Source organism: Rhinoderma darwinii, chromosome 3 (assembly GCF_050947455.1).
Source record: "Rhinoderma darwinii isolate aRhiDar2 chromosome 3, aRhiDar2.hap1, whole genome shotgun sequence".
NCBI classification, from domain to species: domain Eukaryota; kingdom Metazoa; phylum Chordata; class Amphibia; order Anura; family Rhinodermatidae; genus Rhinoderma; species Rhinoderma darwinii.
The window spans coordinates 368,696,806-368,723,902 of record NC_134689.1 but is presented as its reverse complement, the minus strand read 5'-3'; the positions used below and the strand labels follow the sequence as shown (position 1 = coordinate 368,723,902).

The 27,097-nt window shown below is 43.6% G+C and overlaps 1 long non-coding RNA gene across 10 annotated transcripts in view; it reads left to right on the top strand.

Annotated features, from left to right (window-relative positions):
- Nucleotides 1-27,097, top strand: part of LOC142749986 (uncharacterized) — a 239,287-nt gene that overhangs the window by 635 nt on the left and 211,555 nt on the right. For 8 of the 10 annotated variants that reach the window (XR_012882543.1, XR_012882544.1, XR_012882542.1 and 5 more), the window contains exons 2-5: nt 3,682-3,755; nt 8,002-8,075; nt 16,156-16,229; nt 20,432-20,505. This is a non-coding gene — a long non-coding RNA (uncharacterized LOC142749986). Of the gene's footprint in view, nt 1-3,681; nt 3,756-8,001; nt 8,076-12,300; nt 12,375-16,155; nt 16,230-20,431; nt 20,506-27,097 lie in introns of all 10 variants that reach the window. The other 2 variants (XR_012882537.1, XR_012882539.1) reach the window with 2 other exon arrangements.

Here is a 27,097-nt window from a genome sequence, read left to right as displayed (position 1 = left end):
TCATGAGAGCATTTTGTTTGTCTTGGGGCATTATTAAGAGGCAATAAATGAATTGTGGTTGCCATGGTTGTATTCCGAATGGCTAAGAGGGCATGGAGAGTAATGTGGCTGTCATTGAGGGACTTGTGGCTGTAATAGAGATATTGTGGCTGGGATAAGGGACATTGTGGATGTCATGTGGCATAGTGGCTCTCATGAGTGCATTGTTGCATGAATGGGAGCCATTGTGGCTGGTATTTGGCTATTTGGAAAAGACATATAGCCGGTGTCATGTGGACATTGTAACTGTCCTCGCAGAATTGCAATTAGCATTGAAGGCATTGTTGCTGTCATTAGATGGCATTGTGACTTAGTTGGAGATGTGGTATTAAAATGGGCATTATGTTTGGGAAAGTGGTAGTTGTCATGAAATCATTTTGTTTGTCTTGGGGCATTATGGTTCTCTTAAGAGGCAATAAGTGAATTGTGGTTGTCATGGTTGTATTCCGAATGGCTAAGGGGGCATTAAGGATAATGTGGTTGGCATTGTGGGACGGCTAATGGGACATTAAGGATAATGTGGCTGGCATTGTGGGACTTGTGGCTGTAATAGAGCTATTGTAGCTGGGATAAGGGACATTGTGGATGTCATGGGGGCATAGTGGCTCTTATGAGTGCATTGTTGCTTGAATGGGAGCCATTGTGGCTGGTATTTGGCTATTTGGATAAGATATATAGTGGGTGTTCTGTGGGCATTGCTTCTTGCATTAGGGGCATTGTGCGTAGAATGGGGGCAATCTAGTTGGAATAGGGCTATTAATGGCATTGTGAAAGGCATGGAGGGCATTGTGCCATTTCTTCATTTTCGTTGGCAAAAGGGAAATTGAGAACATTGTAGCTGTAATTGAGATATTGTGGCTGGGCTCAGGGACAGTGTGGCAGACATGTGGGCATAATGGCTCCAGAGGAACACTGTGGCTGGCACTTGGGCATTGCTGCCATAGGAGGAATTGTGGTTGACATAGGGACTTTGTAGTTGTCATGGGAACATTGAGGTATGCAAAAAAGGCATGCAGGCCATTGTGGCTGATATGGAGTGCAATGTGGCGTTTGTGGTGGCATTGATGCTGGCATAGATAGAATTGAGGGCTTTCTGGTTGTTCGATAAATTTGTAATTGGCACTTAGGGCATTGTGGCTCGCATATGAGTAATTTGGGGATAGTGGCTGTCATGGGGGGCATTGTGGATTTTAGGTAAGCATTGTGTCTGGTAAAGTGGACAATGAGGACATAGTGGTTGTCATGGGGCATTTTAGTTGTCCTGGTTCTATTGATGTTGGCTTAGGGAGCATTGAGGACAATATGGCTGGCATTGAGAGCATTAGATTATCATGGAGCATAGTGGCTGGGATAAGAGACATTGTGGACCTTGCAGATGTCATGGCTGCATTTTGACTGGGAAATGGGACATTGTTGATTTCATGGGGGCAATTTAGCTGGCATTTAGAGCACAGTGGCTGGCATGGAGGACAATTTACGATCATGGGGGCATTGGGGCTGGCATAAGAGGCATTGGCAGCACTGTGTCTGCGCTAAAGTACATTGTGGCTCGCATAGTGGCATTGTGGCTCCTGGCATAATGACTGTCATGGGGCATTGTAGTTGTCATAGGGCTATTGAAGCCATTGTGGCTGTCATGGTTGTATTGCAGTTAACTTAGGCGGCATTGAGAGCAATGTGGTTTGGATAAGGGGCATTGTGAAAGGAATAAGGGACACTGGACTTTGTATCTGTCATGGGGACATTTTAGCTGCCATATGGGATATTGGTTAGAAGCATTATGGCTGTCACGTCGTATTGGATGTAATGGGGGCTTTGTGGTTGGCTGGCAGGGAGGAAGTTGTGGCTAACATTGAGGATATTATGACTGGGATATGGGACATAGCGAGTGTCATGAGGATATTGTGGCTTGCAGGTGTCATTATGGCTGGCACGGGGACTTGTGTCTGTCATGTCTTGGTTAGCAAAGGGGAAAGTGAGTTCATTGTGGCTTTAATAAAGGCATAGTGGCTTGCAAAGGAGCATTGACATTTGGTGGTTTCCATTTTGGCCTTCGGGCTGGCATAAGGGGCATTGACAGCATTGTTGCATGGATAAAGTACATTGTGGTCGCATGATTGTTGATTTTCTGGTGGCTTTGTGGCTGTCATGGAGGGCATTTGACTGTCATAGTGGCATTGTGTCCCTTATAAATGACATTGTGGGTTTCATGAGGGCATAGTCACTCTTATAGGAGCATTATTGCCAGCATTGGGCATTGTAAATACCTTGGTGTCATTGAGCGCAATGTCATTGTCATTGGCGCATTGTGCCTTACATGGGAGCTTTGTGGCTGTCATGTGGTTAATTGTAGTTTGCATATAGATACTGAGGCCATTGTGTGTTGAATAAAGGACATTTGGGTGGTCATTGTAGCTTGGATAAGGGGTATCACCGGCATTGCTGCTGGGATAAAGTACACTGTAGCTGGCATGGGGACTTTGTGGCTGGCATAGTGGCCACTGCCAGCGTGGTTTCTGCCATTAAGGCATTTTTGTGGAGATAACGTAGATTGCGTGTGTCATGGGATCAATGGGGGTGTCATGGGGTTTTAGTGACTTAGGAAACCATGTAAATGACATGGGGCATAATGTGGCTATTATAAGAACCTTGTGGCTGGCATGGCGCATTGTAGCTGGAATAAGGTACATTGTGGGTGTTGTGAGTGCATTGTGGCTAACCTGAAAAGCATTGTGGCTTTTTTTAAGGTCTTGTAGCTGGCACGGCAGGCACTACGGTTGTCATGTGGGAATTTTGGTTGGCTTAGCAGGTATTGAAGGCATGGTGATTTGCATAGGGGGCATTGATGACTTTGTGGTTGTCATGTGCGGGAAATGTGGCTGGCACTGAGGAATTTGTGGCTGTCATTGGAGCCATTTAGATGTGGTGGGACAATGTAGCTGTCGTAGGTGCATTTTGTCTGTCATTGGAAAATTGTGACTGTCGTGGCTTTTTGATTTAGGGTTTGCGTGGACGATGTTTCTTTTTTTACTATGAGTGGCACAGTATAGTTGATGTGTCTAATTTTCTTTGCCTCTCTAGTGATTTGGCCACAAGTTGCAAGTCAGCATCTAGCTATTTTCGCTACTGGTGATATCACTTTGTGTCTTAACCTGGCGCATGTGAGGTTTTTGTTGAATGTGTGATATTCTTCATGATGACTGATAATAGCTATATTGTGTCCTCTCTAGGTCACATTTAGGCCCATGTCATATATGAGTTGTAAATGGTCCACTGAATAGATTGTAGAATGGTTTTCTGTTTTATACAGATGTGGAGGAGAGTGCTATTTCTTCTAGACATCTGATCTTTGATGTGATTGGTGACTAATTTTGGGGTTGTGATCAGAGTTGATTATATCCTACTTATAGCTTCTAGTCAAGATGGGGTGGTTTGTGCATACTCTTGGATAGGAAGACTTGAGGTTGGATCTCTAATTTGGCTCCTCAGAATGTATCACAGAAAGGGTTTAATTGGCCCTTAAAATATTTGGGGGTTTCATTAGAAACTAGGCACACTAAAATCTCTTTACTGTTTCCAATTCATCTATAGCATATACCAGAAATGTATTATCACACCTCTTTCTTGATTTTTTTTTTCTAGGTGTCTATTTGAAAGTGAAGAGAAGCAAGATATGGAATCCTCCAGACAGCGGCAATAGGGGAATCAAATGACTGGTAATTAATATTATTATTAATTACTGATAATTATCAGGCTAGTTTCTAGCTCTGGACTTTCAGAGGTGTGGTAATACCTTCCCGGTATATAAGGATATATGTCTAGTAGTACATATATTGGCTATAGATATTTAAGGGCATTGTAAATGCCTTTGTGTTCTACACATGGGTGCACTGCATTTACATTCCAACATACACATTCATCACCATCTCCACTTCCCCAATGGGAAATTTTTGGCTGGTATGGAGGGTATTGTGGCTGGCATAGGGAGAATTGAGGGCATAGGGTCTGTCCTCGCGGAATTGTAATTAGCATTGAAGACATTGTTGCTGTAATACGATGCATTCCGTGATTGTTGTTGTCAGAGGACATTGTGGCTTTTATGGTAACATCGTGACTGGGAATTAGGGATAGTGTGGCTGTCATGAGGACATTGTGACTTTTTTGGAGGCATTGTGATATTTGTGTTGGGATTGTGACTGGTAAAGTGAACAATGAGGGCATTGTGACTTAGTTGGAGATGTGGTATTAAAATGGGCATTGTGTTTGGGAATGTGGTAGTTGTCATGAGAGCATTTTGTTTGTCTTGGGGCATTATTAAGAGGCAATAAATGAATTGTGGTTGCCATGGTTGTATTCCGAATGGCTAAGAGGGCATGGAGAGTAATGTGGCTGTCATTGAGGGACTTGTGGCTGTAATAGAGATATTGTGGCTGGGATAAGGGACATTGTGGATGTCATGTGGCATAGTGGCTCTCATGAGTGCATTGTTGCATGAATGGGAGCCATTGTGGCTGGTATTTGGCTATTTGGAAAAGACATATAGCCGGTGTCATGTGGACATTGTAACTGTCCTCACGGAATTGTAATTAGCATTGAAGGTATTGTTGCTGTCATTAGATGGCATTGTGACTTAGTTGGAGATGTGGTATTAAAATGGGCATTATGTTTGGGAAAGTGGTAGTTGTCATGAAATCATTTTGTTTGTCTTGGGGCATTATGGTTCTCTTAAGAGGCAATAAGTGAATTGTGGTTGTCATGGTTGTATTCCGAATAGCTAAGGGGGCATTAAGGATAATGTGGCTGGCATTGTGGGACGGCTAAGGGGGCATTAAGGATAATGTGGCTGGCATTGTGGGACTTGTGGCTGTAATAGAGCTATTGTAGCTGGGATAAGGGACATTGTGGATGTCATGGGGGCATAGTGGCTCTTATGAGTGCATTGTTGCTTGAATGGGAGCCATTGTGGCTGGTATTTGGCTATTTGGATAAGATATATAGTGGGTGTTCTGTGGGCATTGCTTCTTGCATTAGGGGCATTGTGCATAGAATGGGGGCAATCTAGTTGGAATAGGGCTATTAATTTCATTGTGAAAGGCATGGAGGGCATTGTGCCATTTCTTCATTTTCGTTGGCAAAAGGGGAATTGAGAACATTGTGGCTGTAATGGAGATATTGTGGCTGGGCTCAGGGACAGTGTGGCAGACATGTGGGCATAATGGCTCCAGAGGAACACTGTGGCTGGCACTTGGGCATTGCTGCCATAGGAGGAATTGTGGTTGACATAGGGACTTTGTAGTTGTCATGGGAACATTGAGGTATGCAAAAAAGGCATTCAGGCCATTGTGGCTGATATGGAGTGCAATGTGGCGTTTGTGGTGGCATTGATGCTGGCATAGATAGAATTGAGGACTTTCTGGTTGTTCGATAAATTTGTAATTGGCACTTAGGGCATTGTGGCTCGCATATGAGTAATTTGGGGATAGTGGCTGTCATGGGGGGGCATTGTGGATTTTAGGTAAGCATTGTGTCTGGTAAAGTGGACAATGAGGACATAGTGGTTGTCATGGGGCATTTTAGTTGTCCTGGTTCTATTGATGTTGGCTTAGGGAGCATTGAGGACAATATGGCTGGCATTGAGAGCATTAGATTATCATGGAGCATAGTGGCTGGGATAAGGGACATTGTGGACCTTGCAGATGTCATGGCTGCATTTTGACTGGGAAATGGGACATTGTTGATTTCATGGGGGCAATTTAGCTGGCATTTAGAGCACAGTGGTTGGCATGGAGGACAATTTACGATCATGGGGGCATTGGGGCTGGCATAAGAGGCATTGCAGCACTGTATCTGCGCTAAAGTACATTGTGGCTCGCATAGTGGCATTGTGGCTCCTGGCATAATGACTGTCATGGGGCATTGTAGTTGTCATAGGGCTATTGAAGCCATTTTGGCTGTCATGGTTGTATTGCAGTTAACTTAGGCGGCATTGAGAGCAATGTGGTTTGGATAAGGGGCATTGTGAAAGGAATAAGGGACACTGGACTTTGTATCTGTCATGGGGACATTTTAGCTGCCATATGGGATATTGGTTAGAAGCATTATGGCTGTCACCTGGTATTGGATGTAATGGGGGCTTTGTGGTTGGCTGGCAGGGAGGAAGTTGTGGCTAACATTGAGGATATTATGACTGGGATATGGGACATAGCGAGTGTCATGAGGATATTGTGGCTTTCAGGTGTCATTATGGCTGGCACGGGGACTTGTGTCTGTCATGTCTTGGTTAGCAAAGGGGAAAGTGAGTTCATTGTGGCTTTAATAAAGGCATAGTGGCTTGCAAAGGAGCATTGACATTTGGTGCTTTCCATTTTGGCCTTCAGGCTGGCATAAGGGGCATTGACAGCATTGTTGCATGGATAAAGTACATTGTGGTCGCATGATTGTTGATTTTCTGGTGGCTTTGTGGCTGTCATGGAGGGCATTTGACTGTCATAGTGGCATTGTGTCCCTTATAAATGACATTGTGGGTTTCATGAGGTCATAGTCACTCTTATAGGAGCATTATTGCCAGCATTGGGCATTGTAAATACCTTGGTGTCATTGAGCGCAATGTCATTGTCATTGGCGCATTGTGCCTTACATGGGAGCTTTGTGGCTGTCATGTGGTTAATTGTAGTTTGCATATAGATACTGAGGCCATTGTGTGTTGAATAAAGGACATTTGGGTGGTCATTGTAGCTTGGATAAGGGGTATCACCGGAATTGCTGCTGGGATAAAGTACACTGTAGCTGGCATGGGGACTTTGTGGCTGGCATAGTGGCCACTGCCAGCGTGGTTTCTGCCATTAAGGCATTTTTGTGGAGATAACGTAGATTGCGTGTGTCATGGGATCAATGGGGGTGTCATGGGGTTTTAGTGACTTAGGAGACCATGTAAATGACATGGGGCATAATGTGGCTATTATAAGAACCTTGTGGCTGGCATGGCGCATTGTAGCTGGAATAAGGTACATTGTGGGTGTTGTGAGTGCATTGTGGCTAACCTGAAAAGCATTGTGGCTTTTTTTAAGGTCTTGTAGCTGGCACGGCAGGCACTACGGTTGTCATGTGGGAATTTTGGTTGGCTTAGCAGGTATTGAAGGCATGGTGATTTGCATAGGGGGCATTGATGACTTTGTGGTTGTCATGTGCGGGAAATGTGGCTGGCACTGAGGAATTTGTGGCTGTCATTGGAGCCATTTAGATGTGGTGGGACAATGTAGCTGTCGTAGGTGCATTTTGTCTGTCATTGGAAAATTGTGACTGTCGTCGCTTTTTGATTTAGGGTTTGCGTGGACGATGTTTCTTTTTTTACTATGAGTGGCACAGTATAGTTGATGTGTCTAATTTTCTTTGCCTCTCTAGTGATTTGGCCACAAGTTGCAAGTCAGCATCTAGCTATTTTCGCTACTGGTGATATCACTTTGTGTCTTAACCTGGCGCATGTGAGGTTTTTGTTGAATGTGTGATATTCTTCATGATGACTGATAATAGCTATATTGTGTCCTCTCTAGGTCACATTTAGGCCCATGTCATATATGAGTTGTAAATGGTCCACTGAATAGATTGTAGAATGGTTTTCTGTTTTATACAGATGTGGAGGAGAGTGCTATTTCTTCTAGACATCTGATCTTTGATGTGATTGGTGACTAATTTTGGGATTGTGATCAGAGTTGATTATATCCTACTTATAGCTTCTAGTCAAGATGGGGTGGTTTGTGCATACTCTTGGATAGGAAGACTTGAGGTTGGATCTCTAATTTGGCTCCTCAGAATGTATCACAGAAAGGGTTTAATTGGCCCTTAAAATATTTGGGGGTTTCATTAGAAACTAGGCACACTAAAATCTCTTTACTGTTTCCAATACATCTATAGCATATACCAGGAATGTATTATCACACCTCTTTCTTGATTTTTTTTTTCTAGGTGTCTATTTGAAAGTGAAGAGAAGCAAGATATGGAATCCTCCAGACAGCGGCAATAGAGGAATCAAATGACTGGTAATTAATATTATTATTAATTACTGATAATTATCAGGCTAGTTTCTAGCTCTGGACTTTCAGAGGTGTGGTAATACCTTCCCGGTATATAAGGATATATGTCTAGTAGTACATATATTGGCTATAGATATTTAAGGGCATTGTAAATGCCTTTGTGTTCTACACATGGGTGCACTGCATTTACATTCCAACATACACATTCATCACCATCTCCACTTCCCCAATGGGAAATTTTTGGCTGGTATGGAGGGTATTGTGGCTGGCATAGGGAGAATTGAGGGCATAGGGTCTGTCCTCGCGGAATTGTAATTAGCATTGAAGACATTGTTGCTGTAATACGATGCATTCCGTGATTGTTGTTGTCAGAGGACATTGTGGCTTTTATGGTAACATCGTGACTGGGAATTAGGGATAGTGTGGCTGTCATGAGGACATTGTGACTTTTTTGGAGGCATTGTGATATTTGTGTTGGGATTGTGACTGGTAAAGTGAACAATGAGGGCATTGTGACTTAGTTGGAGATGTGGTATTAAAATGGGCATTGTGTTTGGGAATGTGGTAGTTGTCATGAGAGCATTTTGTTTGTCTTGGGGCATTATTAAGAGGCAATAAATGAATTGTGGTTTCCATGGTTGTATTCCGAATGGCTAAGAGGGCATGGAGAGTAATGTGGCTGTCATTGAGGGACTTGTGGCTGGGATAAGGGACATTGTGGATGTCATGTGGCATAGTGGCTCTCATGAGTGCATTGTTGCATGAATGGGAGCCATTGTGGCTGGTATTTGGCTATTTGGAAAAGACATATAGCCGGTGTCATGTGGACATTGTAACTGTCCTCGCAGAATTGCAATTAGCATTGAAGGCATTGTTGCTGTCATTAGATGGCATTGTGACTTAGTTGGAGATGTGGTATTAAAATGGGCATTATGTTTGGGAAAGTGGTAGTTGTCATGAAATCATTTTGTTTGTCTTGGGGCATTATGGTTCTCTTAAGAGGCAGTAAGTGAATTGTGGTTGTCATGGTTGTATTCCGAATGGCTAAGGGGGCATTAAGGATAATGTGGCTGGCATTGTGGGACGGCTAATGGGACATTAAGGATAATGTGGCTGGCATTGTGGGACTTGTGGCTGTAATAGAGCTATTGTAGCTGGGATAAGGGACATTGTGGATGTCATGGGGGCATAGTGGCTCTTATGAGTGCATTGTTGCTTGAATGGGAGCCATTGTGGCTGGTATTTGGCTATTTGGATAAGATATATAGTGGGTGTTCTGTGGGCATTGCTTCTTGCATTAGGGGCATTGTGCGTAGAATGGGGCAATCTAGTTGGAATAGGGCTATTAATGGCATTGTGAAAGGCATGGAGGGCATTGTGCCATTTCTTCATTTTCGTTGGCAAAAGGGAAATTGAGAACATTGTAGCTGTAATTGAGATATTGTGGCTGGGCTCAGGGACAGTGTGGCAGACATGTGGGCATAATGGCTCCAGAGGAACACTGTGGCTGGCACTTGGGCATTGCTGCCATAGGAGGAATTGTGGTTGACATAGGGACTTTGTAGTTGTCATGGGAACATTGAGGTATGCAAAAAAGGCATGCAGGCCATTGTGGCTGATATGGAGTGCAATGTGGCGTTTGTGGTGGCATTGATGCTGGCATAGATAGAATTGAGGGCTTTCTGGTTGTTCGATAAATTTGTAATTGGCACTTAGGGCATTGTGGCTCGCATATGAGTAATTTGGGGATAGTGGCTGTCATGGGGGGGCATTGTGGATTTTAGGTAAGCATTGTGTCTTGTAAAGTGGACAATGAGGACATAGTGGTTGTCATGGGGCATTTTAGTTGTCCTGGTTCTATTGATGTTGGCTTAGGGAGCATTGAGGACAATATGGCTGGCATTGAGAGCATTAGATTATCATGGAGCATAGTGGCTGGGATAAGAGACATTGTGGACCTTGCAGATGTCATGGCTGCATTTTGACTGGGAAATGGGACATTGTTGATTTCATGGGGGCAATTTAGCTGGCATTTAGAGCACAGTGGCTGGCATGGAGGACAATTTACGATCATGGGGGCATTGGGGCTGGCATAAGAGGCATTGGCAGCACTGTGTCTGCGCTAAAGTACATTGTGGCTCGCATAGTGGCATTGTGGCTCCTGGCATAATGACTGTCATGGGGCATTGTAGTTGTCATAGGGCTATTGAAGCCATTGTGGCTGTCATGGTTGTATTGCAGTTAACTTAGGCGGCATTGAGAGCAATGTGGTTTGGATAAGGGGCATTGTGAAAGGAATAAGGGACACTGGACTTTGTATCTGTCATGGGGACATTTTAGCTGCCATATGGGATATTGGTTAGAAGCATTATGGCTGTCACGTCGTATTGGATGTAATGGGGGCTTTGTGGTTGGCTGGCAGGGAGGAAGTTGTGGCTAACATTGAGGATATTATGACTGGGATATGGGACATAGCGAGTGTCATGAGGATATTGTGGCTTGCAGGTGTCATTATGGCTGGCACGGGGACTTGTGTCTGTGATGTCTTGGTTAGCAAAGGGGAAAGTGAGTTCATTGTGGCTTTAATAAAGGCATAGTGGCTTGCAAAGGAGCATTGATATTTAGTGCTTTCCATTTTGGCCTTCAGGCTGGCATAAGGGGCATTGACAGCATTGTTGCATGGATAAAGTACATTGTGGTCGCATGATTGTTGATTTTCTGGTGGCTTTGTGGCTGTCATGGAGGGCATTTGACTGTCATAGTGGCATTGTGTCCCTTATAAATGACATTGTGGGTTTCATGAGGGCATAGTCACTCTTATAGGAGCATTATTGCCAGCATTGGGCATTGTAAATACCTTGGTGTCATTGAGCGCAATGTCATTGTCATTGGCGCATTGTGCCTTACATGGGAGCTTTGTGGCTGTCATGTGGTTAATTGTAGTTTGCATATAGATACTGAGGCCATTGTGTGTTGAATAAAGGACATTTGGGTGGTCATTGTAGCTTGGATAAGGGGTATCACCGGAATTGCTGCTGGGATAAAGTACACTGTAGCTGGCATGGGGACTTTGTGGCTGGCATAGTGGCCACTGCCAGCGTGGTTTCTGCCATTAAGGCATTTTTGTGGAGATAACGTAGATTGCGTGTGTCATGGGATCAATGGGGGTGTCATGGGGTTTTAGTGACTTAGGAGACCATGTAAATGACATGGGGCATAATGTGGCTATTATAAGAACCTTGTGGCTGGCATGGCGCATTGTAGCTGGAATAAGGTACATTGTGGGTGTTGTGAGTGCATTGTGGCTAACCTGAAAAGCATTGTGGCTTTTTTTAAGGTCTTGTAGCTGGCACGTCAGGCACTACGGTTGTCATGTGGGAATTTTTGTTGGCTTAGCAGGTATTGAAGGCATGGTGATTTGCATAGGGGGCATTGATGACTTTGTGGTTGTCATGTGCGGGAAATGTGGCTGGCACTGAGGAATTTGTGGCTGTCATTGGAGCCATTTAGATGTGGTGGGACAATGTAGCTGTCGTAGGTGCATTTTGTCTGTCATTGGAAAATTGTGACTGTCGTGGCTTTTTGATTTAGGGTTTGCGTGGACGATGTTTCTTTTTTTACTATGAGTGGCACAGTATAGTTGATGTGTCTAATTTTCTTTGCCTCTCTAGTGATTTGGCCACAAGTTGCAAGTCAGCATCTAGCTATTTTCGCTACTGGTGATATCACTTTGTGTCTTAACCTGGCGCATGTGAGGTCTTTGTTGAATGTGTGATATTCTTCATGATGACTGATAATAGCTATATTGTGTCCTCTCTAGGTCACATTTAGGCCCATGTCATATATGAGTTGTAAATGGTCCACTGAATAGATTGTAGAATGGTTTTCTGTTTTATACAGATGTGGAGGAGAGTGCTATTTCTTCTAGACATCTGATCTTTGATGTGATTGGTGACTAATTTTGGGATTGTGATCAGAGTTGATTATATCCTACTTATAGCTTCTAGTCAAGATGGGGTGGTTTGTGCATACTCTTGGATAGGAAGACTTGAGGTTGGATCTCTAATTTGGCTCCTCAGAATGTATCACAGAAAGGGTTTAATTGGCCCTTAAAATATTTGGGGGTTTCATTAGAAACTAGGCACACTAAAATCTCTTTACTGTTTCCAATACATCTATAGCATATACCAGGAATGTATTATCACACCTCTTTCTTGATTTTTTTTTCTAGGTGTCTATTTGAAAGTGAAGAGAAGCAAGATATGGAATCCTCCAGACAGCGGCAATAGGGGAATCAAATGACTGGTAATTAATATTATTATTAATTACTGATAATTATCAGGCTAGTTTCTAGCTCTGGACTTTCAGAGGTGTGGTAATACCTTCCCGGTATATAAGGATATATGTCTAGTAGTACATATATTGGCTATAGATATTTAAGGGCATTGTAAATGCCTTTGTGTTCTACACATGGGTGCACTGCATTTACATTCCAACATACACATTCATCACCATCTCCACTTCCCCAATGGGAAATTTTTGGCTGGTATGGAGGGTATTGTGGCTGGCATAGGGAGAATTGAGGGCATAGGGTCTGTCCTCGCGGAATTGTAATTAGCATTGAAGACATTGTTGCTGTAATACGATGCATTCCGTGATTGTTGTTGTCAGAGGACATTGTGGCTTTTATGGTAACATCGTGACTGGGAATTAGGGATAGTGTGGCTGTCATGAGGACATTGTGACTTTTTTGGAGGCATTGTGATATTTGTGTTGGGATTGTGACTGGTAAAGTGAACAATGAGGGCATTGTGACTTAGTTGGAGATGTGGTATTAAAATGGGCATTGTGTTTGGGAATGTGGTAGTTGTCATGAAATCATTTTGTTTGTCTTGGGGCATTATGGTTCTCTTAAGAGGCAATAAGTGAATTGTGGTTGTCATGGTTGTATTCCGAATGGCTAAGGGGGCATTAAGGATAATGTGGCTGGCATTGTGGGACGGCTAAGGGGGCATTAAGGATAATGTGGCTGGCATTGTGGGGCTTGTGGCTGTAATAGAGCTATTGTAGCTGGGATAAGGGACATTGTGGATGTCATGGGGGCATAGTGGCTCTTATGAGTGCATTGTTGCTTGAATGGGAGCCATTGTGGCTGGTATTTGGCTATTTGGATAAGATATATAGTGGGTGTTCTGTGGGCATTGCTTCTTGCATTAGGGGCATTGTGCGTAGAATGGGGGCAATCTAGTTGGAATAGGGCTATTAATTTCATTGTGAAAGGCATGGAGGGCATTGTGCCATTTCTTCATTTTCGTTGGCAAAAGGGGAATTGAGAACATTGTGGCTGTAATGGAGATATTGTGGCTGGGCTCAGGGACAGTGTGGCAGACATGTGGGCATAATGGCTCCAGAGGAACACTGTGGCTGGCACTTGGGCATTCCTGCCATAGGAGGAATTGTGGTTGACATAGGGACTTTGTAGTTGTCATGGGAACATTGAGGTATGCAAAAAAGGCATTCAGGCCATTGTGGCTGATATGGAGTGCAATGTGGCGTTTGTGGTGGCATTGATGCTGGCATAGATAGAATTGAGGACTTTCTGGTTCTTCGATAAATTTGTAATTGGCACTTAGGGCATTGTGGCTCGCATATGAGTAATTTGGGGATAGTGGCTGTCATGGGGGGGCATTGTGGATTTTAGGTAAGCATTGTGTCTGGTAAAGTGGACAATGAGGACATAGTGGTTGTCATGGGGCATTTTAGTTGTCCTGGTTCTATTGATGTTGGCTTAGGGAGCATTGAGGACAATATGGCTGGCATTGAGAGCATTAGATTATCATGGAGCATAGTGGCTGGGATAAGGGACATTGTGGACCTTGCAGATGTCATGGCTGCATTTTGACTGGGAAATGGGACATTGTTGATTTCATGGGGGCAATTTAGCTGGCATTTAGAGCACAGTGGCTGGCATGGAGGACAATTTACGATCATGGGGGCATTGGGGCTGGCATAAGAGGCATTGGCAGCACTGTATCTGCGCTAAAGTACATTGTGGCTCGCATAGTGGCATTGTGGCTCCTGGCATAATGACTGTCATGGGGCATTGTAGTTGTCATAGGGCTGCTATTGAAGCCATTGTGGCTGTCATGGTTGTATTGCAGTTAACTTAGGCGGCATTGAGAGCAATGTGGTTTGGATAAGGGGCATTGTGAAAGGAATAAGGGACACTGGACTTTGTATCTGTCATGGGGACATTTTAGCTGCCATATGGGATATTGGTTAGAAGCATTATGGCTGTCACCTGGTATTGGATGTAATGGGGCTTTGTGGTTGGCTGGCAGGGAGGAAGTTGTGGCTAATATTGAGGATATTATGACTGGGATATGAGACATAGCGAGTGTCATGAGGATATTGTGGCTTTCAGGTGTCATTATGGCTGGCACGGGGACTTGTGTCTGTCATGTCTTGGTTAGCAAAGGGGAAAGTGAGTTCATTGTGGCTTTAATAAAGGCATAGTGGCTTGCAAAGGAGCATTGACATTTGGTGCTTTCCATTTTGGCCTTCAGGCTGGCATAAGGGGCATTGACAGCATTGTTGCATGGATAAAGTACATTGTGGTCGCATGATTGTTGATTTTCTGGTGGCTTTGTGGCTGTCATGGAGGGCATTTGACTGTCATAGTGGCATTGTGTCCCTTATAAATGACATTGTGGGTTTCATGAGGGCATAGTCAGTCTTATAGGAGCATTATTGCCAGCATTGGGCATTGTAAATGCCTTGGTGTCATTGGCGCATTGTGCCTTACATGGGAGCTTTGTGGCTGTCATGTGGTTAATTGTAGTTGGCATATAGATACTGAGGCCATTGTGTGTTGAATAAAGGACATTTGGGTGGTCATTGTAGCTTGGATAAGGGGTATCACCAGCATTGCTGCTGGGATAAAGTACACTGTAGCTGGCATGGGGACTTTGTGGCTGGCATAGTGGCCACTGACAGCGTGGTTGCTGCCATTAAGGCATTTTTGTGGAGATAACGTAGATTGCGTGTGTCATGGGATCAATGGGGGTGTCATGGGGTTTTAGTGACTTAGGAGACCATGTAAATGACATGGGGCATAATGTGGCTATTATAAGAACCTTGTGGCTGGCATGGCGCATTGTAGCTGGAATAAGGTACATTGTGGGTGTTGTGAGTGCATTGTGGCTAACCTGAAAAGCATTGTGGCTTTTTTTAAGGTCTTGTAGCTGGCACGGCAGGCACTACGGTTGTCATGTGGGAATTTTGGTTGGCTTAGCAGGTATTGAAGGCATGGTGATTTGCATAGGGGGCATTGATGACTTTGTGGCTGTCATTGGTGCCATTTAGATGTGGTGGGACAATGTAGCTGTCATAGGTGCATTTTGGCTGTCATTGGAAAATTGTGACTGTCGTGGCTTTTTGATTTAGGGTTTGCGTGGACGATGTTTCTTTTTTTACTATGAGTGGCACAGTATAGTTGATGTGTCTAATTTTCTTTGCCTCTCTAGTGATTTGGCCACAAGTTGCAAGTCAGCATCTAGCTATTTTCGCTACTAGTTATATCACTTTGTGTCTTAACCTGGCGCATGTGAGGTCTTTGTTGAATGTGTGATATTCTTCATGATGACTGATAATAGCTATATTGTGTCCTCTCTAGGTCACATTTAGGCCCATGTCATATATGAGTTGTAAATGGTCCACTGAATAGATTGTAGAATGGTTTTCTGTTTTATACAGATGTGGAGGAGAGTGCTATTTCTTCTAGACATCTGATCTTTGATGTGATTGGTGACTAATTTTGGGGTTGTGATCAGAGTTGATTATATCCTACTTATAGCTTCTAGTCAAGATGGGGTGGTTTGTGCATACTCTTGGATAGGAAGACTTGAGGTTGGATCTCTAATTTGGATCCTCAGAATGTATCACAGAAAGGGTTTAATTGGCCCTTAAAATATTTGGGGGTTTCATTAGAAACTAGGCACACTAAAATCTCTTTACTGTTTCCAATACATCTATAGCATATACCAGGAATGTATTATCACACCTCTTTCTTGATTTTTTTTTCTAGGTTTCTATTTGAAAGTGAAGAGAAGCAAGATATGGAATCCTCCAGGCAGCGGCAATAGAGGAATCAAATGACTGGTAATTAATATTATTATTAATTACTGATAATTATCAGGCTAGTTTCTAGCTCTGGACTTTCAGAAGTGTGGTAATACCTTCCCGGTATATAAGGATATATGTCTAGTAGTACATATATTGGCTATAGATATTTAAGGGCATTGTAAATGCCTTTGTGTTCTACACATGGGTGCACTACATTTACATTCCAACATACACATTCATCACCATCTCCACTTCCCCAATGGGAAATTTTTGGCTGGTATGGAGGGTATTGTGGCTGGCATAGGGAGAATTGAGGGCATAGGGTCTGTCATCGCGGAATTGTAATTAGCATTGAAGACATTGTTGCTGTAATACGATGCATTCCGTGATTGTTGTTGTCAGAGGACATTGTGGCTTTTATGGTAACATTGTGACTAGGAATTAGGGATAGTGTGGCTGTCATGAGGACATTGTGACTTTTTTGGAGGCATTGTGATATTTGTGTTGGGATTGTGACTGGTAAAGTAAACAATGAGGGCATTGTGACTTAGTTGGAGATGTGGTATTAAAATGGGCATTGTGTTTGGGAATGTGGTAGTTGTCATGAGAGCATTTTGTTTGTCTTGGGGCATTATTAAGAGGCAATAAGTGAATTGTGGTTGCCATGGTTGTATTCCGAATGGCTAAGAGGGCATGGAGAGTAATGTGGCTGTCATTGAGGGACTTGTGGCTGTAATAGAGATATTGTGGCTGGCATAAGGGACATTGTGGATGTCATGTGGCATAGTGGCTCCATGAGTGCATTGTTGCATGAATGGGAGCCATTTTGGCTGGTATTTGGCTGTTTGGAAAAGACATATAGCCGGTGTCATGTGGACATTGTAACTGTCCTCGCGGAATTGCAATTAGCATTGAAGGCATTGTTGCTGTCATTAGATGGCATTGTGACTTAGTTGGAGATGTGGTATTAAAATGGGCATTATGTTTGGGAAAGTGGTAGTTGTCATAAAATCATTTTGTTTGTCTTGGGGCATTATGGTTCTCTTAAGAGGCAGTAAGTGAATTGTGGTTGTCATGGTTGTATTCCGAATGGCTAAGGGGGCATTAAGGATAATGTGGCTGGCATTGTGGGACACCTAAGGGGACATTAAGGATAATGTGGCTGGCATTGTGGGACTTGTGGCTGTAATAGAGCTATTGTAGCTGGGATAAGGGACATTGTGGATGTCATGGGGGCATAGTGGCTCTTATGAGTGCATTGTTGCTTGAATGGGAGCCATTGTGGCTGGTATTTGGCTATTTGGATAAGATATATAGTGGGTGTTCTGTGGGCATTGCTTCTTGCATTAGGGGCATTGTGCGTAGAATGGGGGCAATCTAGTTGGAATAGGGCTATTAATGGCATTGTGAAAGGCATGGAGGGCATTGTGCCATTTCTTCATTTTCGTTGGCAAAAGGGAAATTGAGAACATTGTAGCTGTAATTGAGATATTGTGGCTGGGCTCAGGGACAGTGTGGCAGACATGTGGGCATAATGGCTCCAGAGGAACACTGTGGCTGGCACTTGGGCATTGCTGCCATAGGAGGAATTGTGGTTGACATAGGGACTTTGTAGTTGTCATGGGAACATTGAGGTATGCAAAAAAGGCATGCATGCCATTGTGGCTGATATGGAGTGCAATGTGGCGTTTGTGGTGGCATTGATGCTGGCATAGATAGAATTGAGGGCTTTCTGGTTGTTCGATAAATTTGTAATTGGCACTTAGGGCATTGTGGCTCGCATATGAGTAATTTGGGGATAGTGGCTGTCATGGGGGGCATTGTGGATTTTAGGTAAGCATTATGTCTGGTAAAGTGGACAATGAGGACATAGTGGTTGTCATGGGGCATTTTAGTTGTCCTAGTTCTATTGATGTTGGCTTAGGGAGCATTGAGGACAATATGGCTGGCATTGAGAGCATTAGATTATCATGGAGCATAGTGGCTGGGATAAGGGACATTGTGGACCTTGCAGATGTCATGGCTGCATTTTGACTGGGAAATGGGACATTGTTGATTTCATGGGGGCAATTTAGCTGGCATTTAGAGCACAGTGGCTGGCATGGAGGACAATTTACGATCATGGGGGCATTGGGGCTGGCATAAGAGGCATTGGCAGCACTGTGTCTGCGCTAAAGTACATTGTGGCTCGCATAGTGGCATTGTGGCTCCTGGCATAATGACTGTCATGGGGCATTGTAGTTGTCATAGGGCTATTGAAGCCATTGTGGCTGTCATGGTTGTATTGCAGTTAACTTAGGCGGCATTGAGAGCAATGTGGTTTGGATAAGGGGCATTGTGAAAGGAATAAGGGACACTGGACTTTGTATCTGTCATGGGGACATTTTAGCTGCCATATGGGATATTGGTTAGAAGCATTATGGCTGTCACGTGGTATTGGATGTAATGGGGGCTTTGTGGTTGGCTTGCAGGGAGGAAGTTGTGGCTAACATTGAGGATATTATGACTGGGATATGGGACATAGCGAGTGTCATGAGGATATTGTGGCTTGCAGGTGTAATTATGGCTGGCACGGGGACTTGTGTCTGTCATGTCTTGGTTAGCAAAGGGGAAAGTGAGTTCATTGTGGCTTTAATAAAGGCATAGTGGCTTGCAAAGGAGCATTGACATTTGGTGCTTTCCATTTTGGCCTTCAGGCTGGCATAAGGGGCATTGACAGCATTGTTGCATGGATAAAGTACATTGTGGTCGCATGATTGTTGATTTTCTGGTGGCTTTGTGGCTGTCATGGAAGGCATTTGACTGTCATAGTGGCATTGTGTCCCTTATAAATGACATTGTGGGTTTCATGAGGGCATAGTCACTCTTATAGAAGCATTATTGCCAGCATTGGGCATTGTAAATACCTTGGTGTCATTGAGCGCAATGTCATTGTCATTGGGGCATTGTGCCTTACATGGGAGCTTTGTGGCTGTCATGTGGTTAATTGTAGTTTGCATATAGATACTGAGGCCATTGTGTGTTGAATAAAGGACATTTGGGTGGTCATTGTAGCTTGGATAAGGGGTATCACCGGCATTGCTGCTGGGATAAAGTACACTGTAGCTGGCATGGGGACTTTGTGGCTGGCATAGTGGCCACTGCCAGCGCGGTTTCTGCCATTAAGGCATTTTTGTGGAGATAACGTAGATTGCGTGTGTCATGGGATCAATGGGGGTGTCATGGGGTTTTAGTGACTTAGGAGACTATGTAAATGACATGGGGCATAATGTGGCTATTATAAGAACCTTGTGGCTGGCATGGCGCATTGTAGCTGGAATAAGGTACATTGTGGGTGTTGTGAGTGCATTGTGGCTAACCTGAAAAGCATTGTGGCTTTTTTTAAGGTCTTGTAGCTGGCACGGCAGGCACTACGGTTGTCATGTGGGAATTTTGGTTGGCTTAGCAGGTATTGAAGGCATGGTGATTTGCATAGGGGGCATTGATGACTTTGTGGCTGTCATTGGTGCCATTTAGATGTGGTGGGACAATGTAGCTGTCATAGGTGCATTTTGGCTGTCATTGGAAAATTGTGACTGTCGTGGCTTTTTGATTTAGGGTTTGCGTGGACGATGTTTCTTTTTTTACTATGAGTGGCACAGTATAGTTTATGTGTCTAATTTTCTTTGCCTCCTCAAGTGATTTGGCCACAAGTTGCAAGTCAGCATCTAGCTATTTTCGCTACTAGTGATATCACTTTGTGTCTTAACCTGGCGCATGTGAGGTCTTTGTTGAATGTGTGATATTCTTCATGATGACTGATAATAGCTATATTGTGTCCTCTCTAGGTCACATTTAGGCCCATGTCATATATGAGTTGTAAATGGTCCACTGAATAAATTGTAGAATGGTTTTCTGTTTTATACAGATGTGGAGGAGAGTGCTATTTCTTCTAGACATCTGATCTTTGATGTGATTGGTGACTAATTTTGGGGTTGTGATCAGAGTTGATTATATCCTACTTATAGCTTCTAGTCAAGATGGGGTGGTTTGTGCATACTCTTGGATAGGAAGACTTGAGGTTGGATCTCTAATTTGGCTCCTCAGAATGTATCACAGAAAGGGTTTAATTGGCCCTTAAAATATTTGGGGGTTTCATTAGAAACTAGGCACACTAAAATCTCTTTACTGTTTCCAATACATCTATAGCATATACCAGGAATGTATTATCACACCTCTTTCTTGATTTTTTTTACTAGGTGTCTATTTGAAAGTGAAGAGAAGCAAGATATGGAATCCTCCAGATAGTGGCAATAGAGGAATCAGATGACTGGTAATTAATATTATTATTAATTACTGATAATTATCAGGCTAGTTTCTAGCTCTGGACTTTCAGAGGTGTGGTAATACCTTCCCGGTATATAAGGATATATGTCTAGTAGTACATATATTGGCTATAGATATTTAAGGGCATTGTAAATGCCTTTGTGTTCTACACATGGGTGCACTGCATTTACATTACAACATACACATTCATCACCATCTCCACTTCCCCAATGGGAAATTTTTGGCTGGTATGGAGGGTATTGTGGCTGGCATAGGGAGAATTGAGGGCATAGGGACTGTCCTCGCGGAATTGTAATTAGCATTGAAGACATTGTTGCTGTAATACGATGCATTCCGTGATTGTTGTTGTCAGAGGACATTGTGGCTTTTATGGTAACATCGTGACTGGGAATTAGGGATAGTGTGGCTGTCATGAGGACATTGTGACTTTTTTGGAGGCATTGTGATATTTGTGTTGGGATTGTGACTGGTAAAGTGAACAATGAGGGCATTGTGACTTAGTTGGAGATGTGGTATTAAAATGGGCATTGTGTTTGGGAATGTGGTAGTTGTCATGAGAGCATTTTGTTTGTCTTGGGGCATTATTAAGAGGCAATAAGTGAATTGTGGTTGCCATGGTTGTATTCCGAATGGCTAAGAGGGCATGGAGAGTAATGTGGCTGTCATTGAGGGACTTGTGGCTGTAATAGAGATATTGTGGCTGGGATAAGGGACATTGTGGATGTCATGTGGCATAGTGGCTCTCATGAGTGCATTGTTACATGAATGCGAGCCATTTTGGCTGGTATATGGCTATTTGGATAAGACATATAGCCGCTGTTATGTGGACATTGTAACTGTCCTCGCGGAATTGTAATTAGCATTGAAGGCATTGTTGCTGTCATTAGATGGCATTGTGACTTAGTTGGAGATGTGGTATTAAAATGGGCATTCTGTTTGGGAAAGTGGTAGTTGTCATGAAATAATTTTGTTTGTCTTGGGGCATTATTGTTCTCTTAAGAGGCAATAAGTGAATTGTGGTTGTCATGGTTGTATTCCGAATGGCTAAGGGGGCATTAAGGATAATGTGGCTGGCATTGTGGGACGGCTAAGGGGGCATTAAGGATAATGTGGCTGGCATTGTGGGACTTGTGGCTGTAATAGAGCTATTGTAGCTGGGATAAGGGACATTGTGGATGTCATGGGGGCATAGTGGCTCTTATGAGTGCATTGTTGCTTGAATGGGAGCCATTGTGGCTGGTATTTGGCTATTTGGATAAGATATATAGTGGGTGTTCTGTGGGCATTGCTTCTTGCATTAGGGGCATTGTGCGTAGAATGGGGGCAATCTAGTTGGAATAGGGCTATTAATGGCATTGTGAAAGGCATGGAGGGCATTGTGCCATTTCTTCATTTTCGTTGGCAAAAGGGGAATTGAGAACATTGTGGCTGTAATGGAGATATTGTGCCTGGGCTCAGGGACAGTGTGGCAGACATGTGGGCATAATGACTCCAGAGGACTACTGTGGCTGGCACGTGGGCATTGCTGCCATAGGAGGAATTGTGGTTGACATAGGGACTTTGTAGTTGTCATGGGAGCATTGAGGTATGCAAAAAAGGCATTCAGGCCATTGTGGCTGATATGGAGTGCAATGTGGCGTTTGTGGTGGCATTGATGCTGACATAGATAGAATTGAGGGATTTCTGGTTGTTCGATAAATTTGTAATTGGCACTTAGGGCATTGTGGCTCGCATATGAGTAATTTGGGGATAGTGGCTGTCATGGGGGGGCATTGTGGATTTTAGGTAAGCATTGTGTCTGGTAAAGTAGACAATGAGGACATAGTGGTTGTCATGGGGCATTTTAGTTGTCCTGGTTCTATTGATGTTGGCTTAGGGAGCATTGAGGACAATATGGCTGACATTGAGAGCATTAGATTATCATTGAGCATAGTGGCTGGGATAAGGGATATTGTGGACCTTGCAGATGTCATGGCTGCATTTTGACTGGGAAATGGGACATTGTTGATTTCATGGGGGCAATTTAGCTGGCATTTAGAGCACAGTGGCTGGCATGGAGGACAATTTACGATCGTGGGGGCATTGGGGCTGGCATAAGAGGCATTGGCAGCACTGTGTCTGCGCTAAAGTACATTGTGGCTCGCATAGTGGCATTGTGGCTCCTGGCATAATGACTGTCATGGGGCATTGTAGTTGTCATAGGGCTATTGAAGCCATTGTGGCTGTCATGGTTGTATTGCAGTTAACTTAGGCGGCATTGAGAGCAATGTGGTTTGGATAAGGGGCATTGTGAAAGGAATAAGGGACACTGGACTTTGTATCTGTCATGGGGACATTTTAGCTGCCATATGGGATATTGGTTAGAAGCATTATGGCTGTCACGTGGTATTGGATGTAATGGGGGCTTTGTGGTTGGCTGGCAGGGAGGAAGTTGTGGCTAACATTGAGGATATTATGACTGGGATATGGGACATAGCGAGTGTCATGAGGATATTGTGGCTTGCAGGTGTCATTATGGCTGGCACGGGGACTTGTGTCTGTCATGTCTTGGTTAGCAAAGGGGAAAGTGAGTTCATTGTGGCTTTAATAAAGGCATAGTGGCTTGCAAAGGAGCATTGACATTTGGTGGTTTCCATTTTGGCCTTCGGGCTGGCATAAGGGGCATTGACTGCATTGTTGCATGGATAAAGTACATTGTGGTCGCATGATTGTTGATTTTCTGGTGGCTTGTGGCTGTCATGGAGGGCATTTGACTGTCATAGTGGCATTGTGTCCCTTATAAATGACATTGTGGGTTTCATGAGGGCATAGTCAGTCTTATAGGAGCATTATTGCCAGCATTGGGCATTGTAAATGCCTTGGTGTCATTGGCGCATTGTGCCTTACATGGGAGCTTTGTAGCTGTCATGTGGTTAATTGTAGTTTGCATATAGATACTGAGGCCATTGTGTGTTGAATAAAGGACATTTGGGTGGTCATTGTAGCTTGGATAAGGGGTATCACCGGCATTGCTGCTGGGATAAAGTACACTGTAGCTGGCATGGGGACTTTGTGGCTGGCATAGTGGCCACTGACAGCGTGGTTGCTGCCATTAAGGCATTTTTGTGGAGATAACGTAGATTGCGTGTGTCATGGGATCAATGGGGGTGTCATGGGGTTTTAGTGACTTAGGAGACCATGTAAATGACATGGGGCATAATGTGGCTATTATAAGAACCTTGTGGCTGGCATGGCGCATTGTAGCTGGAATAAGGTACATTGTGGGTGTTGTGAGTGCATTGTGGCTAACCTGAAAAGCATTGTGGCTTTTTTTAAGGTCTTGTAGCTGGCACGGCAGGCACTACGGTTGTCATGTGGGAATTTTGGTTGGCTTAGCAGGTATTGAAGGCATGGTGATTTGCATAGGGGGCATTGATGACTTTGTGGCTGTCATTGGTGCCATTTAGATGTGGTGGGACAATGTAGCTGTCATAGGTGCATTTTGGCTGTCATTGGAAAATTGTGACTGTCGTGACTTTTTGATTTAGGGTTTGCGTGGACGATGTTTCTTTTTTTACTATGAGTGGCACAGTATAGTTGATGTGTCTAATTTTCTTTGCCTCTCTAGTGATTTGGCCACAAGTTGCAAGTCAGCATCTAGCTATTTTCGCTACTAGTTATATCACTTTGTGTCTTAACCTGGCGCATGTGAGGTCTTTGTTGAATGTGTGATATTCTTCATGATGACTGATAATAGCTATATTGTGTCCTCTCTAGGTCACATTTAGGCCCATGTCATATATGAGTTGTAAATGGTCCACTGAATAGATTGTAGAATGGTTTTCTGTTTTATACAGATGTGGAGGAGAGTGCTATTTCTTCTAGACATCTGATCTTTGATGTGATTGGTGACTAATTTTGGGATTGTGATCAGAGTTGATTATATCCTACTTATAGCTTCTAGTCAAGATGGGGTGGTTTGTGCATACTCTTGGATAGGAAGACTTGAGGTTGGATCTCTAATTTGGCTCCTCAGAATGTATCACAGAAAGGGTTTAATTGGCCCTTAAAATATTTGGGGGTTTCATTAGAAACTAGGCACACTAAAATCTCTTTACTGTTTCCAATACATCTATAGCATATACCAGGAATGTATTATCACACCTCTTTCTTGATTTTTTTTTTCTAGGTGTCTATTTGAAAGTGAAGAGAAGCAAGATATGGAATCCTCCAGACAGCGGCAATAGGGGAATCAAATGACTGGTAATTAATATTATTATTAATTACTGATAATTATCAGGCTAGTTTCTAGCTCTGGACTTTCAGAGGTGTGGTAATACCTTCCCGGTATATAAGGATATATGTCTAGTAGTACATATATTGGCTATAGATATTTAAGGGCATTGTAAATGCCTTTGTGTTCTACACATGGGTGCACTGCATTTACATTCCAACATACACATTCATCACCATCTCCACTTCCCCAATGGGAAATTTTTGGCTGGTATGGAGGGTATTGTGGCTGGCATAGGGAGAATTGAGGGCATAGGGTCTGTCCTCGCGGAATTGTAATTAGCATTGAAGACATTGTTGCTGTAATACGATGCATTCCGTGATTGTTGTTGTCAGAGGACATTGTGGCTTTTATGGTAACATCGTGACTGGGAATTAGGGATAGTGTGGCTGTCATGAGGACATTGTGACTTTTTTGGAGGCATTGTGATATTTGTGTTGGGATTGTGACTGGTAAAGTGAACAATGAGGGCATTGTGACTTAGTTGGAGATGTGGTATTAAAATGGGCATTGTGTTTGGGAATGTGGTAGTTGTCATGAGAGCATTTTGTTTGTCTTGGGGCATTATTAAGAGGCAATAAATGAATTGTGGTTTCCATGGTTGTATTCCGAATGGCTAAGAGGGCATGGAGAGTAATGTGGCTGTCATTGAGGGACTTGTGGCTGGGATAAGGGACATTGTGGATGTCATGTGGCATAGTGGCTCTCATGAGTGCATTGTTGCATGAATGGGAGCCATTGTGGCTGGTATTTGGCTATTTGGAAAAGACATATAGCCGGTGTCATGTGGACATTGTAACTGTCCTCGCAGAATTGCAATTAGCATTGAAGGCATTGTTGCTGTCATTAGATGGCATTGTGACTTAGTTGGAGATGTGGTATTAAAATGGGCATTATGTTTGGGAAAGTGGTAGTTGTCATGAAATCATTTTGTTTGTCTTGGGGCATTATGGTTCTCTTAAGAGGCAGTAAGTGAATTGTGGTTGTCATGGTTGTATTCCGAATGGCTAAGGGGGCATTAAGGATAATGTGGCTGGCATTGTGGGACGGCTAATGGGACATTAAGGATAATGTGGCTGGCATTGTGGGACTTGTGGCTGTAATAGAGCTATTGTAGCTGGGATAAGGGACATTGTGGATGTCATGGGGGCATAGTGGCTCTTATGAGTGCATTGTTGCTTGAATGGGAGCCATTGTGGCTGGTATTTGGCTATTTGGATAAGATATATAGTGGGTGTTCTGTGGGCATTGCTTCTTGCATTAGGGGCATTGTGCGTAGAATGGGGCAATCTAGTTGGAATAGGGCTATTAATGGCATTGTGAAAGGCATGGAGGGCATTGTGCCATTTCTTCATTTTCGTTGGCAAAAGGGAAATTGAGAACATTGTAGCTGTAATTGAGATATTGTGGCTGGGCTCAGGGACAGTGTGGCAGACATGTGGGCATAATGGCTCCAGAGGAACACTGTGGCTGGCACTTGGGCATTGCTGCCATAGGAGGAATTGTGGTTGACATAGGGACTTTGTAGTTGTCATGGGAACATTGAGGTATGCAAAAAAGGCATGCAGGCCATTGTGGCTGATATGGAGTGCAATGTGGCGTTTGTGGTGGCATTGATGCTGGCATAGATAGAATTGAGGGCTTTCTGGTTGTTCGATAAATTTGTAATTGGCACTTAGGGCATTGTGGCTCGCATATGAGTAATTTGGGGATAGTGGCTGTCATGGGGGGGCATTGTGGATTTTAGGTAAGCATTGTGTCTTGTAAAGTGGACAATGAGGACATAGTGGTTGTCATGGGGCATTTTAGTTGTCCTGGTTCTATTGATGTTGGCTTAGGGAGCATTGAGGACAATATGGCTGGCATTGAGAGCATTAGATTATCATGGAGCATAGTGGCTGGGATAAGAGACATTGTGGACCTTGCAGATGTCATGGCTGCATTTTGACTGGGAAATGGGACATTGTTGATTTCATGGGGGCAATTTAGCTGGCATTTAGAGCACAGTGGCTGGCATGGAGGACAATTTACGATCATGGGGGCATTGGGGCTGGCATAAGAGGCATTGGCAGCACTGTGTCTGCGCTAAAGTACATTGTGGCTCGCATAGTGGCATTGTGGCTCCTGGCATAATGACTGTCATGGGGCATTGTAGTTGTCATAGGGCTATTGAAGCCATTGTGGCTGTCATGGTTGTATTGCAGTTAACTTAGGCGGCATTGAGAGCAATGTGGTTTGGATAAGGGGCATTGTGAAAGGAATAAGGGACACTGGACTTTGTATCTGTCATGGGGACATTTTAGCT